This window comes from Lissotriton vulgaris, chromosome 8 (genome assembly GCF_964263255.1).
Source record: "Lissotriton vulgaris chromosome 8, aLisVul1.2, whole genome shotgun sequence".
NCBI classification, from domain to species: Eukaryota; Metazoa; Chordata; class Amphibia; order Caudata; family Salamandridae; genus Lissotriton; species Lissotriton vulgaris.
Window position 1 is genome coordinate 1,119,372,678 of NC_141696.1, and position 18,368 is coordinate 1,119,391,045.

An 18,368-nucleotide genomic window follows, 5' to 3' on the forward strand; every position below is an offset into this window, starting at 1 on the left:
AGGCGGCCTCGCTTAAACTGTTTTCCAACTTGCCGAAAATCCCCCAGAGGGGAGCTACGAACATAGCAGGCATATCGGGGGCAATGCAAACTCACCCCCCGTCAGATGAAACACAAATTAAAGCTCTCATGAAGCGCTTGGAGAAGGTGATGAAAAATGAAGTCACCAAATGGTGGGAACACAAATCACTTACAATGTACATTGCAGAAGAACGTGTTCCACGGGGGTTACGAATTTTACTGGCCCCTAATTATGACAAACCCCATCCAGAAATGCTGAAAAAATGGGGGAAGAGTAATTTAGAGGCTTCACGAAATCTGATACTTATTCCAATTGAATATGCTGAGATAGACCGTGATTCTTTGCTAAAGGAGTTGGATTTAATTAATGAGGAGCTATTCAAATTTGAACCCAATGATCTTATTATATCAATGAGAAGGGAGATCCAGGAAAGGGTCAATGCCCATGAAGAAAAAATCAAGGTGCGCAAAGCGTGGAAGTTTGCGCGCGATAAAGATGATTACGAACACGGAAAAATCTATACTTTCGCGCGCAAATTCGATAATGCAAAACGGTTGAAAATCAATCAAAATAAAGCACCAGTTCATGCAGGTGGAGGAGCAACCTCATCAAATAACAGTACACGTGAAAATCTCATTGAACGAGCATCCAGTACGAGTGACTCCAATTCCAATTAGAGCAGCAACTATAGTGAAAACTCAACAGTAGGAGACGAAGATGACGAACCTTCAATGGTTTTGGATTTGTGCGAAGAAATTGACTTTTTAGTCAATGCACGATTGCAAACTCTACGCCCACGGAAGCAATTACAAAAACAAAAACAGCAGAAAACAGGGCCAGAATTAACCGCCGCAGAAAAGAGCGATGCCAAAAAAACAGGCACAAAAACCAACAACAAAAAGAAAAAATTCTGGCGCAAGAACAAAAATCAAATGAAAAAACAATAATCAATCTTTCATCTACAGTACTGACAACAGCGGAAAAACAGTTGCTCAGTCTTGGTCTTACCTACTGTCCACTTACAGACTACAGTTACACGGCCACAAGAATAGAAGTGTTCCGCTACATCCGGAAACAAAAGTTGTCCAAATTCTTCAAAATTAAACAGAATCCTAACTCCACGGAATCAAACTTAGCAATACCCTCCACTTCAAGTCTCCAATCTAGTGATGTTAGAGGCTTACTCACTTTATGCCAGCTGGGTGAAGGAATGAATGATACGTGTGATGACTTGTCAACGCAAGAGGAGCTAAGGACTGCTGAAATCCAACAAATCGGAGCAGGATCGAGTCCTTTCAAACCATCGTCTAGTTTCGTGCCCATCATGCCTAAGGATGCAATAGACTCATTCCATGAGGTAGTGATCTCAGACCTCAAGAAATTACACCACCAGGTGAAACATCGAGGCAGAATCAAGCAAGACCAAGAAAAACAATATTGGGCTTTGGTTTCGAAATTGAAAAACGACCATCGCAATGTGGTGTGCAGTTCTGATAAGGGTGGTAACATTGTGATCTGGCCTCAAGATCAATACATCGCGGAGGCCAGTCATCAATTATCAGATACTGCCTATTACACTAAAACTTGTGTCAAGCAATATGACCTAGCCAGGGAGAAATTAGGGAAACTCCTCCTTCAATACAAGAGGGAGGGTTTAATTTCCACTCAAGAATTAAAATTCCTGCATGTTGAACTACCGGTCATGGCACGTTTTTATCTCATACCCAAAGTCCATAAGGAAACATTCCCCGTACCTGGACGGCCAATTATCTCGGCCATCAATAGTATGGGTGAACATGTTGCTCAATACATAGATTACTTTCTACAACTATTGGTGGTCAAGTTGCCCACCTATATTAAGGACACGGGACATTTCTTGAATAAAATCAACAATACCACTTGGATAGAAGACTCTCTTTTGATTATGCTTGACATTGAGGCTCTATATACGAGCATAGAACATCAAATTGGACTTAGAGCTCTGGAATACTTTCTGAGCACCAGGCCTGTAGATTGCTATAATCATAGTAAGATACTGGTTGCTTTAGTTGCATGGACCCTCAATCACAATTTTTTCATGTTTGGCAAGGACATCTATTTACAAAGGAGGGGAGTGGCGATGGGGGCCTGCTTTTCCCCTAGCTACGCGTGCTTGCACGTGGGCTATTAGGAAAAGCAGGTCCTCATGGGCACGCATCATGACATCTTTACAGAAAAAGTGCAAATGTGGGTAAGATTTATTGACGATGTGTTTTTAATTTGGAGAGGGGATGAATTGAGTGCACTTGCTTTTATTGACAAACTTAACGCTAATGAGTATAATCTAAAGTTCACCCACCATATCAGCAGTAAATCAGTTGATTTCTTAGACGTTAAAGTATTCCATAAGTCAGGCAAGTTAGCTACCACCCTCCATAGAAAGGCCACTGCGGGTAATTCTACTCTGCACGCTAGTAGTGCCCATCCGTACCATACAATTGAAAATATCCCTTATGGGGAACTGCTCCGTCTTAAAAGGATTTGTAGCAGTGAAGAGGAATTGGAGAAGTGTACAATGGAAGCTCTGAGTAGGTTCAAAATAAGAGGGTACCATGTTGATACTCTTAAAAGAGCAGTCAATAAAATGAATCAGAAGTCTAGAGACTGCCTCCTTCAACAGAAAGGAATGAGATCAACAATTAGTGAAGAGCCTGAAAAATCAGTGCTGAGATGTATTACACCATACAGTTGTCAAAATAGGAAAATAAGATCAATCCTAACGAAGAGTTGGCCAATCCTTCAAACAGACAGTGTTATCTCACCTGAACTCCCTGATAACCCTAAAATCACTTTCAGGAGAGGACCTTCTTTATGCAAACATGTCACCAATCCATTCCCTGAAATTCTAACCAGATACCCTGGTTCCCGCAACGTCGAGGTTTTTTTAAATGCTCTAGTTGCCGAGCTGGCAAGTTCGGTGTTAACACCAGCACCTACATGACTCCATTCAGTCCAACACCAATACAGATCAAGGGTAATTACAATTACAGGACGGAGTTTGCTGTTTATGTCCTGGCTTGCACTTGCGGCCTGAGGTACGTCGGTAGTACTCGGCTTGCGGTGCATGCCAGGATATTACAGCATCTCCGTGCAATTGTCAATAATGACAATTCTTATCCAGTGGGGAGACACTTCAAGAGTGTACACAACAACAATCTGGAGTGTCTCAGCTACTATGTTTTGACATCTGTACCCCAACCCCGTCGGGGAGGGGACAGAGACAAAATGCTTCGCTAACTTGAATCTAAAATGATATTAGAGCTTGATACGAAGGTTCCAAATGGTCTCAACACCACAGAAGACCTGTACCATTTTCTTTAAGATTGTCCTGTCTATATATCTTTACCCTGTTTCTGTAACCCACTGAGATCTTATAATTTGTGTTCAGTTTTTGGAGTATAAGTCCGCCTATTTGAAATCATATTGACCTTCCTCGTAACCCAAAAAGAAGATTTTTTGTTCCCTTCCTTTTTTAGTTTTCATTCTTCATTTACCCTGACTATATATTTTCTCATTCATTGAACTTAGGAGTGATCCCAAATTACTAGTCTTTATTGGACTATATAATATAGAAAAACTCTTTTTTTCTTTTTCATTTGTTTATCTCACTTATTAGATGTTGGGCACACATTTCACCAAATTTGGAGATTAACTACCAGACGTAGGAAATGGGTTTGACAAAGGAGGGGTTGCCATCATGTTTAGATGTCCCCTCAATATCAGCACCGAGTAGGGGTTGCCATCAATATTAGATGTCCCCACAAGATTGTAAATATGGCTTAGGGCTTTTTTTTGTATATATGTATAGTATTTATTGGCAATTTTTGTACATAATATATCATTTTTATTGTATAGGTATATGCTGCATTTTAGAACGTTTAATCATAATGATACCTTTTAGTGATATAGTATGTGTGTTCAGCGACATTATCTTGTCTATACATGCTCTTTTCCGTATCAAGTTTTATGGAGGTCAGTATGTATCCATCATGCAAGCTGCTGATATGTGTAATTGCCTATAGTATATACATGTTTGTATTTTACCACCTTTCCCAATTTTCAAGCATTTATACAGAAGCAATCTTGGTTTTATACATTAATGAATTTATTCAGATATTAATTGGTGTTTGGGAGACTTTAAGCATGCATATTAATTGTCTTCCTTCCTGCCTCAAACCCATGCCAGTGATACGTATTAATAGTATTTTTTCCATCTCTATTGTTATCACATGGTGTGCACTAGCACTTTAAAAGTTCAGGCATGAGGGGTTAAGATTTGACTGTGATCAAGGGCATCCGCCCGAAAAGCGTCAGTTTTTGCTTCTGTCCAGCTTTGCTCAATAAAGTCACCTGCCTCAGATCGGATTCGTTGAGTCATCTGTTCGGCCCTGGGGATCCGGGGCTGCAGTCTGGCTTTTTTTGTTCTGAAGATATATATATATATATATATATATATATATATATACGCCAAACGCGTTTCAGGAACTCCATTATATAGCCGTCATGTTATTTTAGCACCAACAGCCATTGAAGAAGGGAAATGGAGTTCCTGAAACGTGTTTGGCTCAAGATGAATTCGAATGCATTTGCACTTTCAGCTGCCTGCTTGCATGAATGCTGTCATTAAAGAGGGATTTATTTACCTGCCGGCTGGTTTCCTTCCATTGGGGCGACCTTCGTGTGTTTAAAGTTTAGCGGCTTCGCCAGGCCGCGGAAGGAAGCTCACCGCTTGAACAGCGGGCCAGTGTTGGTGTCACTCGAACATCAGCAATAACGGGAGGCAGTAATCCAGCATCATTCAATAAAGCGGTGCAGGTGATGTTGAATGGTCTATGCATCAAACCACGAGGGGAAAACTTGCTTACTGACTGTAACAGTGACGGACTTGCTTCCGTTTGTAATGGCACTACAAGGACTAGAGTGCACAGTTGTCACGCCCACTGGGGCAGGACCTTGGAACTATATAGTGCGATGCAAGCCGTCATGTTATTTTAGCACCATCAGCCATTGAAGAAGGGAAATGGAGTTCCTGAAACGCGTTTGGCTCAAGATGAATTCGAATGCATTTGCACTTTCAGCTGCCTGCTTGCATGAATGCTGTCATTAAAGAGGGATTTATTTACCTGCCGGCTGGTTTCCTTCCATTGGGGCGACCTTTGTGTGTTTAAAGTTTAGCGGCTTCGCCAGGCCGCGGAAGGAAGCTCACCGCTTGAACAGCGGGCCCGTGTTGGTGTCACTCGAACATCAGCAATAACGGGAGGCAGTAATCCAGCATCATTCAATAAAGCGGTGCAGGTGATGTTGAATGGACTATGCATCAACCCACGAGGGGAATACTTGCTTACTGACTGTAACAGTGACGAACTTGCTTCCGTTTGTAACGGCACTACAAGGACCAGAGTGCACAGTTGTCACGCCCACTGGGGCAGGACCTTGGAACTATATAGTGCGATGCAAGCCGTCATGTTATTTTAGCACCATCAGCCATTGAAGAAGGGAAATGGAGTTCCTGAAACGCGTTTGGCTCAAGATGAATTCGAATGCATTTGCACTTTCAGCTGCCTGCTTGCATGAATGCTGTCATTAAAGAGGGATTTATTTACCTGCCGGCTGGTTTCCTTCCATTGGGGCGACCTTCGTGTGTTTAAAGTTTAGCGGCTTCGCCAGGCCGCGGAAGGAAGCTCACCGCTTGAACAGCGGGCCCGTGTTGGTGTCACTCGAAAATCAGCAATAACGGGAGGCAGTAATCCAGCATCATTCAATAAAGCGGTGCAGGTGATGTTGAATGGACTATGCATCAACCCACGAGGGGAATACTTGCTTACTGACTGTAACAGTGACGGACTTGCTTCCGTTTGTAACGGCACTACAAGGACCAGAGTGCACAGTTGTCACGCCCACTGGGGCAGGACCTTGGAACTATATAGTGCGATGCAAGCCGTCATGTTATTTTAGCACCATCAGCCATTGAAGAAGGGAAATGGAGTTCCTGAAACGCGTTTGGCTCAAGATGAATTCGAATGCATTTGCACTTTCAGCTGTCTGCTTGCATGAATGCTGTCATTAAAGAGGGATTTATTTACCTGCCGGCTGGTTTCCTTCCATTGGGGCGACCTTTGTGTGTTTAAAGTTTAGCGGCTTCGCCAGGCCGCGGAAGGAAGCTCACCGCTTGAACAGCGGGCCCGTGTTGGTGTCACTCGAACATCAGCAATAAAGGGAGGCAGTAATCCAGCATCATTCAATAAAGTGGTGCAGGTGATGTTGAATGGACTATGCATCAACCCACGAGGGGAATACTTGCTTACTGACTGTAACAGTGACGGACTTGCTTCTGTTGTAACGGCACTACAAGGACCAGAGTGCACAGTTGTCAGGCCCACTGGGGCAGGACCTTGGAACTATATAGTGCGATGCAAGCCGTCATGTTATTTTAGCACCATCAGCCATTGAAGAATGGAAATGAAGTTCCTGAAACGCGTTTGGCTCAAGATGAATTCGAATGCATTTGCACTTTCAGCTGCCTGCTTGCATGAATGCTGTAATTAAAGAGGGATTTATTTACCTGCCGGCTGTTTTCCTTCCATTGGGGCGAGCTTCGTGTGTTTATATATATATAAATATATATATATATATATATTCACTGAAAAAACCATAGGTTATAGACCATATATAGTTAGGGATTAGCATTTAAAAAACCTTATTTTATTTGCACAAAACCATTGAAATTCCATATATAGTTAGTTGCACTAACTATATATCGCGGACCCGCAATCCACTGCTAATGATGTCACATATTACATCATTCATGACATGGTCAGTGACATCACTGATGACATCACTGATGACATCTCAAATGACATCACTGATGACATCACTGATGACAACACCCAGTGACTGTATGTTTCTGTAAAGTTAAAATATGTCTTACATATTGAAGAATGAGTGGATGTATAAGTGTCTGGATGAAGGATTTAGTAGGTGCATGACTGACTGTATGAGAGAATGATTAAATGTGTCTCACTGAGTGCATGGGTTAGTGATTAAAGTGTCTTAATTTGGCAATTATTATTTATGTTGTTCTGTAAACTGCTGCATGTTTAAATCAGTAGCTATATCAGAAACTATATGGGTTATTGAATGGTTGCCCAAGTATTTGTATGGGAGACTGAGTATGTGTGTGGGTGGCTGGGAGGTGTATAAATCTGTGCATAGATGTGTGAGCAGTTGATTCCCTAGGTGTATGGGTTCAAAAGTGCATGTAGAAACAGCTGTATGGACAGTTGACTGTGTGCATGAGTATATTGGTGAGTGAATGGATATCTCAGTGCTACATGTCAAAGTAAGTACATATGTAAAACACACTCCATGTGAGAGTTGACATATATAAATAACTGAACATAAGAGCCAGTGAATGTGAGAGTGGCTGTATGAATCATTGTGAACTTGTATCAAGGATTGTATAAGAGAGTAAATATGTGTTAGTATATATTTGAATAAGTAAGGTGTGTATAACTGTATAGTTGAGGAAATGGAGATGTGATTGATTCTTTGCATGACTGACTAGGTGTGTGAGTAACTCCATGGATGTGTGACAGTCTGTGAGTGCCTGTTTACACTGAGTGTATCTAAGGTTATATTAGAGTCTGAAGATGTATTATCACATAAATGATATCATCAGTGATGTAATCAGTAATGTCAAATGAGATGTTAGTGATGTCATCAGTGATGTCATTTGAGATGTCATCAGTGATGTCATCAGTGATGTCATTTGAGATGTCATCAGTGATGTCATCAGTGATGTCACTGACCATGTCATGAATGATGTAATATGTGACATCATTAGCAGTGGATTGCGGGTCCGCGATATATAGTTAGTGCAACTAACTATATATGGAATTTCAATGGTTTTGTGCAAATAAAATAAGGTTTTTTAAATGCTAATCCCTAACTATATATGGTCTATAACCTATGGTTTTTTCAGTGAATTTTCAAGGTTTTGTAAATGCAAATTCCTAACTATATATGGTCTATAACCTATGGTTTTTTCTGTGAATTTCATTGGTTTTTTAAAAGCTAATATCTATAGCTGTAAAATATATTCTTTATTAAGTGACGTATCACGTAGCCCGTGAGACGCCTCATGATGCATCGCATAACAGTGACGTATCGTCTCTGCAGCGCAAACCAAACCCAAAACGTAAGCGCGCCAGAACACGCTTAAAGATATATATATTTTTTTAACCTTAATTAGACAAAATCCACACGTGCACATATCACAAACGTTCAAAAAACACAATATGTCGGACTCCCGTTACGCTGCCGGTTAGCTGCCCAGTTAACGTACCAGGAAGCACCTTTACCACGAAAAATCGCAATTTTTTTTTTCTTTTGCCCCGCAGGGAACTTTAATAGCCCCCTCATCAATCCTAGGGGTTCAGGAGGGGTCTGCCTTACCCCTTTCATTCATTTACACCTTTTTTTTTTTCCACCTCTTGTCTCTCGATCCCACAGAGAGACAAGATGGCGGCCGCTCCAGACTGTTTACAATGAGCTTCTCCTCAGACTCCCGTTACACTGCCGGTTAGCTTCCCGGTTAGCTGCCCGGTTCGCGTACCAAGACGCGTCTCTACGGCGGAAAAATCCGATTTTTTTTTTTTTTTTTGGCCCCGTGTGGCTTTATAATATCCCCCTCATCAATCCTAGGCGGTCAGAAGGGGTCTACCTTGCCCTCTTTCCTTCATTTCCCCCTTTGTTTTGGCCTCCTCTTGTCTCTCGATCCTACCGAGAGACAAGATGGCGGCCGCTCCGGAATGTTTACAATGTTGACAGCCAATCAGCTACTCCTCAGACTCCCGTTACACTGCCGGTTAGCTTCCCGGTTAGCTGCCCGGTTAGCTGCCCGGTTCGCGTACCGGGGCGCGCCTCTACGGCGAAAAAATCGGAATTTTTTTTTTTTTTGGGGCCCCGCGTGGCTCTATAATATCCCCCTCATCAATCCTAGGGGGTCAGAAGGGGTCTACCTTGCCCCCTTTCCTTCATTTCCCCCTTTGTTTTGGCCTCCTCTTGTCTCTCGATCCTACCGAGAGACAAGATGGCGGCCGCTCCGGACTGTTTAGAATGTTGACAGACACCGGAGAGCCAATCAGCTTCGCATCGCAAAGTTCCATTACGCGAAAAGTACGCGAACCGGAACGCTGGCCGGAGCGCTGTTACAGATATATATCTTATTTTAAACGTTAATTTCTCAAAATCCACTGAAGCACATATATTGAGACCTAGCAAAGGCACATCGGGCTGACAGTCCCTACAATTTTGCCAAGTTTCGTGCAAATCCATTCAGCCGTTCGAGCTAAAAGTGAGGCCAACCGCCCTATGGAAAAATGAATGGGAAAAACGCGTTTTGGGACCCCCCTTTTTTCTCGGCCCCCCCTTGACGACCCCCCCCAAATTTTAAGGGGCTGCTCAGAAACAAAATGTGCCATTTTCCTGAAAATTTCAGCCAATTCCGTCCACAAACGCCAAAGTTATTAGACATAGAATTTTCAAAAGTTCCATAGAGAAAAAATCCTAACTATATAGAGACAAGATGGCGGCCGCTCCGGACTGTTTACAATGTTGACAGCCAATCAGCTACTCCTCAGACTCCCGTTACACTGCCGGTTAGCTTCCCGGTTAGCTGCCCGGTTAGCTGCCCGGTTCGCGTACCGGGGCGCGCCTCTACGGCGAAAAAATCGGGTTTTTTTTTTTTTTTTTTTGGGCCCCGCGTGGCTCTATAATATCCTCCTCATCAATCCTAGGGGGTCAGAAGGGGTCTACCTTGCCCCCTTTCCTTCATTTCCCCCTTTGTTTTGGCCTCCTCTTGTCTCTCGATCCTACCGAGAGACAAGATGGCGGCCGCTCCGGACTGTTTAGAATGTTGACAGACACCGGAGAGCCAATCAGCTTCGCATCGCAAAGTTCCGTTACGCGAAAAGTACGCGAAAAGTACGCGAAAAGTACGCGAACCGGAGCGCTGCCCGGAGCGCTGTTACAGATATATATCTTGTTTTAAACGTTAATTTCTCAAAAACCACTGGAGCACATATATTGAGACCCAGCAAAGGCACATCGGGCTAACAGTCCCTACAATTTTGCCAAGTTTGGTGGAAATCCATTCAGCCGTTCGGGCTAAAAGTGAGGCCAACCGCCCTATGGAAATTAACATGGGAAAAACGCGTTTTGGGACCCCCCTTTTTTCTCGGCCCCCCCTTGACGACCCCCCCCAAAATTTTCAGGGGCTGCTCAGAAACAAAATGTGCCATTTTCCTGAAATATTCAGCCGATTCCGTCCACAAACGCCAAAGTTATTAGACATAGAATTTTCAAAAGTTCCATAGAGAAAAAATCCTAACTATATATACCTACTGGCTATCGCCAGTAGGTAATATATATATATTTATATATATAAATTCACTGAAAAAACCATAGGTTTCACACCAGTTATAGTTAGGAATTAGCATTTTAAAAACCTAAGAAATTCACTGAATAAAACATAGGTTTCACAGCAGTTATAGTTACCTGGAAATTTTACTGACATAAAACCAATGAAATTCCAACGTTATAGTTAGTTGGACTCACTATAACTTGCGCGCCTGCAATGCACTGCTGATGACGTCACATATTACATCACTCATGACATGGTCAGTGACATCACTCATGACATCACTGATGACACCATCCAGTGAATGTGTGTCTTTCTGAAAAATAAATATGTTTTATATATGTATTTGTAAAGGACGATGGAAGAATAAATGGTTACCTAAGTGTGTAAATGGATATTTTTTTTAAAAGAATTGATTGGTTAACTGCCTTATTAAGTGTATCTTAGTGAATACATATATTAGCGAGTAACTTTTAAATATTGTAATATATGTATCAGTGTTTCACTTTGTGTATAAGTGGCTGCATGGGTTGGTGACTGACTCACTGTTTGTATGTGTTTTGAAGACAGCATATGTGCAGGACTGTATGGGTGGATGAGTGTGTATATGTGTGTGTTAGTGAGTGAATGACTGTCTCACTAGTGTCTTTATCAGTAACAAGATATGTTTTAATCTAGTATATGTGAGTATTGATGTATATAAGTGAGTATATGAGAGAGTGAGAGATTGTAAGAGTTCCTGTTTAAATAAGTATGTGTTTCTATAAGTGATTGTTTAAGTGAGTAAGTATGTGTAAGTTTCCTTAGAAGTAAGGTGGTAGTGTGTGTATAGTTGTATATGCAAATAAATGGATGTTCAATAGTTTATTTGCATGTGTGAGTAACTTTTGGATGACTGTCGGTGTGTAACAGGATGTATAGGTGTATCACTACATATGATGAGTGAGTATATGTATGAGTGAGTATATAGAACTGTTGGTGAATGAGTGGATGTGTGTATAGATGGTGGAATTACTGAATTGGTTGTTGTAACTGGTATGGGTATCTCCATTTTTTTTAATATTAGGATGGTGTCATCAGTGATGTCATGAGTGATGTCACTGACCATGTCATGAGTGATGTAATATGTGACGTCATCAGCAGTGCATTGCAGGCGCGCAAGTTATAGTGAGTCCAACTAACTATAACGTTGGAATTTCATTGGTTTTATGTCAGTAAAATTTCCAGGTAACTATAACTGCTGTGAAACCTATGTTTTTTTCAGTGAATTTCTTAGGTTTTTAAAATGCTAATTCCTAACTATAACTGGTGTGAAACCTATGGTTTTTTCAGTGAATTTCATAGGTTTTTTAAATGCTAATTCCTAACTATAACTGGTGTGAAACCTATGTTTTTTTTCAGTGAATTTCAAAGTTTTTTTAATGCTAATTGCTAACTATAAATCTCAGTTTATAAGTAAGACTATTAGCGCACTAGTTGTTCTTTAGAACACTCTGGGACATTCTGTCATTGGTCTATATTTGGGCTACATCTGGCTAATATTTTAGCTACATTTGTTTTTTTTGTCTCTGGTGGCCATCTTTGGGCTATATTGGGCTATATTGGGCTACATTGGGCTACATTTGGTCTACATTTGGGCTCTAACATATATAAATCCCAATGTAGCCCAATATATATTTTTTCAAAGTTAACTTTCGTTAAAACCACTTGAGCATATATCTTGAGACATAGCAAAGGCACATCGGGCTACCAGTCCCTACAATTTTGCCTTTTTTTTTTTAATATATATATATTTTTTTTTTTGCCTTGGTGCGCTCTCGGTGCGCGCCCCGGGGGAGTGCACCGGAAAGCGTAATTATATGAAGCGCCCCGGGGCGCGCACCGGTTAGCGTCCCGTAAGCGCCATTATCGCGAACGAAAACATGATCGTGACGTATCGCGTAGCCGCGTCTGCGTGAAACGCACGGCGTAAGCGCACCCGGAAGCACTCGTGCGAATACGATCGCACATCGTAAACTTCCGATGCGCTTACGCTACGCGACCCGGAGCGCGCCCCCGGGCGCGCCCCGGGGCACGTAGCGTAAGCGCGTTGGGTCATGTGACCTGAAAATAACACTTTTCATTGGTTCATAACAGTTTTGGTTTCATAATGATGAAGCCACTGATCATGTGACCTAAAAATAACACTTTTCATTGGTTCAATACATTTGTTTTTTTCAAAAGGATGAAAGACCCCACCTTTTTTCCTTATTCTGACTTTGTCCTTTGACTTAGGAAGACCTGCTTGTACCTCTCTGTACCATTTTGATCATTATAATGGCTTCAGTAGCAGCAGCAGCTGGTGCATCTGCACCACCACCACCACCACAACAACCAAGAGGACCACCACAAGATTTCATTGGTGGTCAACAAGAGGAGGAAGAGGAGGAGGAGGAGGAGGAAGAAGTGAGGAGACCATTTCTCCAAGAACATAATACCCCATACCAGCCCAGACCACATATTATTTGGGAGTTTTTTTCGGTTCCACAGGGGAAGAAAAAGGTAAATGCAGCCAAGGTGACTTGCCTGATCTGTGACATGGAACTTTCTAGGGGGAACCCTAATAAAAAATATTCCTTTGGAAATCACACAATGATCCGTCACATGCAGCGCAAGCCTCCTATAAACTATTCTGCTGCAGAGATGAGGGAACTGGCCAGTAACCCTCCCCAATCAACACGAACCAGCTCAAAAAGGAAGCAACCCACTGCGTCTGCACCAGAGGAAAGTGAGACGATGCCGTGCATTCAGCCACGATTTGCTGATTTCAGAATCACATGTAAATATTGAGGGAAGACCATCTCCTACGGAGAACAGAGCGTAAAGCTCATCGTCCTTGCTGGGTACAACCACAAATGCCCCAATCAACCCTAATTATTTATTTTCTTTTTTTTCACTCCAGTTGAGCCATTTTCAATTCCCTGTTTTTTCGTTTCTCCCCTTGAAAAATACAAAAACAATATAAAAGTGTTCAGAAAACCCACAAAATGTTCAAAAAACAATAAAAAAAATATAAAACAACAAAAAAAAGAAAAAAACAGTTCTTTTTAGAACTACCTCCAATTTTTAAAAAAAGGCTACATTTTTTAAAAACTCTATTATTCATTTTTCCCCATGCTACGCTCCCCGGTCCGCTCCCCGGTGCGCGTACCGGGCGCTCCCCCCGCGCAAAGCAAAAAAAAAAAAAATGTTGTTGCCCCTCGGGCCCTTTTATGGCCCCCACAACAAACTTAGGGGGTCAGGGTGAGTCTATCACTGCCCCCTTATGGTCATTTCCCCCTTTTTTTTCCACCTCTTGTGTCTCTATCCTACCGAGACACAAGATGGCGGCCGCTCCGCACTGTTTCGAATGTTTACAGACACCCGAGAGCCAATCAGCTTTCTGTGCGCAAGTCGCGTGGCGCGCCCGGAGCGCTCCCCGGAGCGCGTACCGGGGCGCTGCCATAGATATATATATTTTTTGGAACCTAAATTACTCAAAATCCACTGGAACACATATCTTGAGACATAGCAAAGGCACATCGGGCTACCAGTCCCTACAATTTTGCCAAGTTTGGTGGAAATCCATTCAGCCGTTCGGGCTAAAAGTGAGGTCGACCGCCCTATGGAAATTAACATGGGGAAAACGCGTTTTGGGACCCCCCTTTTATCTCGGCCCCCGCTTGACGAATCCCACCGAAACTTTCAAGGAAGGACCGTAGCGCCGCGAGGCCATTTTGAGGAAATTTTCAGGCAGATTCGTCAACCGGCGCCAAAGTTATTCCAAATAGAATTTTGAGATTTAACATTGAAAAAAATCCTAACTATAACTACCTACTGGTGACCGCCAGTAGGTAATATATATATATATATATATATATATATATATATATATATATATATGTGTGTGTGTGTGTTTGTGTGTGTATAGCATTGGAGTCCAGAATATATGCTCAGGCTCATTCAGAGTGGGTGTGTGAATACTGATTGGCTGGCCACAACATGGATAATATATTGTGGCAACCATTACATGTCTAGAGGACTCAGTCCCCAAGTCCTGAACCAAACAAATCCTTAGCCATATAAGGCGGCAGGATTGGTACAGCCTGTACCCTAGGGCCATGTGGGAAGTCAAAATGTAAAAAGTAAAAAAAAAACGTGGGTTCGCGGGCGCCCCCAGCAGTTTTCTACCTCTGACTTTTTGCTTCCTGACCTCCTGTTTTTCTGACCTAATTTTTGCTGGCTTTAGGATTTTGGGCAATTCTTCTCAACATCGCTGCGCGGTTTGATGATGATGCTCTGTGTGGCTCGACAATGTCACATTGCCTGTAACTCAATGAAATCCGATGGGGACCCAGTGACCCGACTGCACCCGACACATCAAGGAACTTTTTCAGCGGACCCTGCATGGTTTCTGTAGCCTGCCTGCCCTCTAAGGTGGACAGCCTGAACTTTAGATTCGCACCGGTCCCTCTCCCCCTCAAGGAACCTTTTGACGGCAGGTGACTTCTAAGCGATGTATTCACATTTAATATTTAAAAATTCATATCTCGACTTCTGCTTATTGGATTATTGTTGTTTTGGCTTTGTTGTACTCAGATAAATAGTCTCTGGTTTTGCGGAGTCTTTTGTCTTTTTTTCATTCAGTTACTGTAATTAATGTGTTGCACAAATACTTTACGCATGAGCTCTTAAGTTAAGCCTGACTACTCTGTGCCAAGCTACCAGTGGGTGAGCACAGGTTAATTCAAGTTGTGCATCTGACCTACCCTGAGCAGGATTGTGGCTCCTGCTTGGGCAGGGTGTGTACTCCACAAACCACAAACCTCAATTTCTAACAATTATAAAACACATATTTAATTTAAAGGCAACGTAATGCAGAATATGTATTGTCTTCCCATGTGCAGTGTGTCCAATGGACTTATGTTAGACTGTTTTAAACACACAGTGTATTGCACTCTCACTCACATCTCATTACCCTCACTCACACTTCATTACCTCTCACATATGTCAGGACTCGGACTCATTTACAGGATGATTAATGAATTAAAAAAGCAAGAGTGTTATATTTAAATGTTTTCACTACCACATTTCTGGACATATTTGGGGGTCTTTCACCTACGCATTACTAAATATGATGGCATTGTAGGGGTAGTCAACCTTGCCAACTGCATAGGACCTTATGAAAACTTTCACATTTCTATTTACACCAGAATACTTTGTAGCCCTGTGTTTAAGGCTTTTGAAACTTAATCCTTTAAGCTTTTCACCCCTGTGTTTCTGTACTCTTTGCCTGACTACATTAAGCTAGTGCTGTTGTTGTGTGAGCATTCATAGCTGTAAGTGTCCACATGGCAAATGTCCCACTTTAAGTCAGTTCACAACAGATTTCACGTTGATTCTGGGCCTTGAGCTTGTGCTGTTAATGTTGAAACTATGGGTTTGAAACCCCCAGCAGTAAAGCACAGTTGAGTAAAAAGTCAGGATTAGCCAACATTTCACACATACCAATGGGACACCTTGCTGCTATGAATTGTGTTGGTATGTGGAAATTCTTGTGTCATGTTTTCACTACTATCTCATTAGTATGGTGACAACACTCTTCACAGGTATATTTCGCGACACCTTGTATTGAATGCTTAAAACCCATGGTGTTTGATAAATGCCATACGACCATTACTAACTTGTTAGAAAAGGATGCTGATGTATCAAAGTGTTACCCATTCTCTGTCTGTTGGTAAACACAATTGTACATATTAGCCACGATTATTATGAACCAGCCATTTCACCATGCAGTGAAATAATTAAAAGCTGTTAAAAGATCAAATATGATTGTATTCTTCCTAGATTCTCTACAGTATATACAATAAGTAGATCCGACCTTAAATATAATTCTAAACCCTGCATCTTTTATCAAACCTCACAAAACTGGAGGACACAGAAGGAAGAAGAAACAGTATTTTGTGATATCACTAAACAAAAGAACTCAAACAGAATAATCCAAGACCTGTCTTTCTTGCTGCCACCTTGTATAACAGATTTACACTGTATTGGCCCCCTTCGGAAATAAAATAATGACTCATTCAATGAATTTCATTTATTTGAATGGCATTTTATTTTGCCGTTGTGCAGGTGTTTATTGCTGTTTATATTTTTACACTGATGAGGGCTATTTCCCTTTCGTTGGGGTTTTAACAGTTATTATGGCTTTAAACCTAAAACAGGAGAGCCTATCCTAGGGCTAAACTAGTCACCCCTGTGGGTGACTTCTGGGTACATACAGTTTCCCCACTCTGGTGCCCTGTCTATAGATAGTAATAAACTCGGGCCAGGTGATATGGTACTAAAATGTGTTGGAAACCGAGCTTGCAAAAGGCAATAGATCTTAGAAGCAGAATAGGTTAAATGTACATTTTTCAGAGTTAGGTCTGGTATAAGTTTGTTTAGTTTATCTAAATGCGTATTTATATTGTCTATCTTTCTTTTGGGGAAGAATGAAATGCAATACCACAATATTTTACATTTTAACAGTTATTAAATGCATGAAACCCTGGGCTAACCTACTAATACTCCATACATGAGCCACGTACGATCTTCAGTAACTTCAGTGACAGAAAAAGGTGTGCTCTGTAGGAAGATTATAGAATGTCTCTTTTTTAGCGATCGTTATGTCTATCATTAAGACTGTAGGGTAGAAAGATGGTCGAATAATTTGGGTAACCATGACACCTTATGCAGTTTAAGTTTTGATTGTGTCCAACTGAACTGAGTCAGTCTACACATTCGAGCTTGCACATCTTGTAAAGAGCTCAAATCTTCCTTCAAAAGATTCAAAGTAGAGGGGGCTATTGAAGAGACTTTGTAAATGCTTTTAGAAAGAGTCTGAAAACCACTATCAATAACTTTGAAAATGGTTTGCATTGTTTTTCTACCAGCATCCCTAATTATCTCTGCAGCTTTCCTTTCAGAATATGTAATTTCTTCTTTTATAGCAGCATAAATCATAGTAACTATAAGCCTTTTTTTTTTACTGGATGCCCCCCAGAAGAAAAACACTTAAATATATGTTGTCTCTTATTTTGCCATGTATTTCTTCGCAGCCCTCAAACTAAATTGTGTTAGCCATCTTTAGCACAACTTCCATACACTATAAGTGGTGTTAGTCATTGTGGAATATGCATTATACCGAGGATCTGTTTTTTTTGCTAATGACTGACAGCTTTAGACAGAAACCTAGACTAACATGTGCCAGTATTTGTTGGCAATAAGGCTATACAATCGGAACAAAATAGTGTTCAATTTAATTTTAAGTTCCATTGTGTATCATTTTATTCAAATCATTAACAGCAATATTTTCTTTCCACTTCCAATTAGCAAAATGTGTCGAATTAGTTTACACTATTAATCCTATTTTTAAATATTAAGAGGCCAAAGCTCAGGCAAGTTGTTTGTTGCAGTCTTATTTTAAACTATATTATTTCTAGGAAACGTGTATGCTCTGAACAAGATATCAGTTTACTCAAGTTTCCCAAATTTAGCTCCTCAGATGCTCTTTTCATTCATATTTTCTCTCTAATATTTGTAACATTGTTCTAAAAATGAACCAATGAACTGCGATGAATAGATACATCTATGAACAGTAATCACATTCTTTACAAATTGTTCAGGTTCCTGAAAATAATGAAATGCAGAAGTGTCAATACTGTTAAAATATTTAAACCTTCTCTTTAGAAGGGTTAATTTATTTATTTATTTCAAAGGTTTTATATAGCGCTACTGGACCCAAGAGTATCAGAGCGCTTTACAAGGATGGTGAACATAATGAGATAAAATTAACAGTTAAGCGAAAAAGAGTTACAGTATGATAATG

At 41.2% G+C, this 18,368-nt stretch overlaps 1 pseudogene; it reads left to right on the forward strand.

Moving 5' to 3' along the window:
• The first annotated feature begins 2,997 nt into the window (after nucleotides 1–2,997).
• The window catches only part of LOC147698353 (uncharacterized), a 36,533-nt pseudogene continuing 21,162 nt past the window's right edge, over nucleotides 2,998–18,368 (forward strand).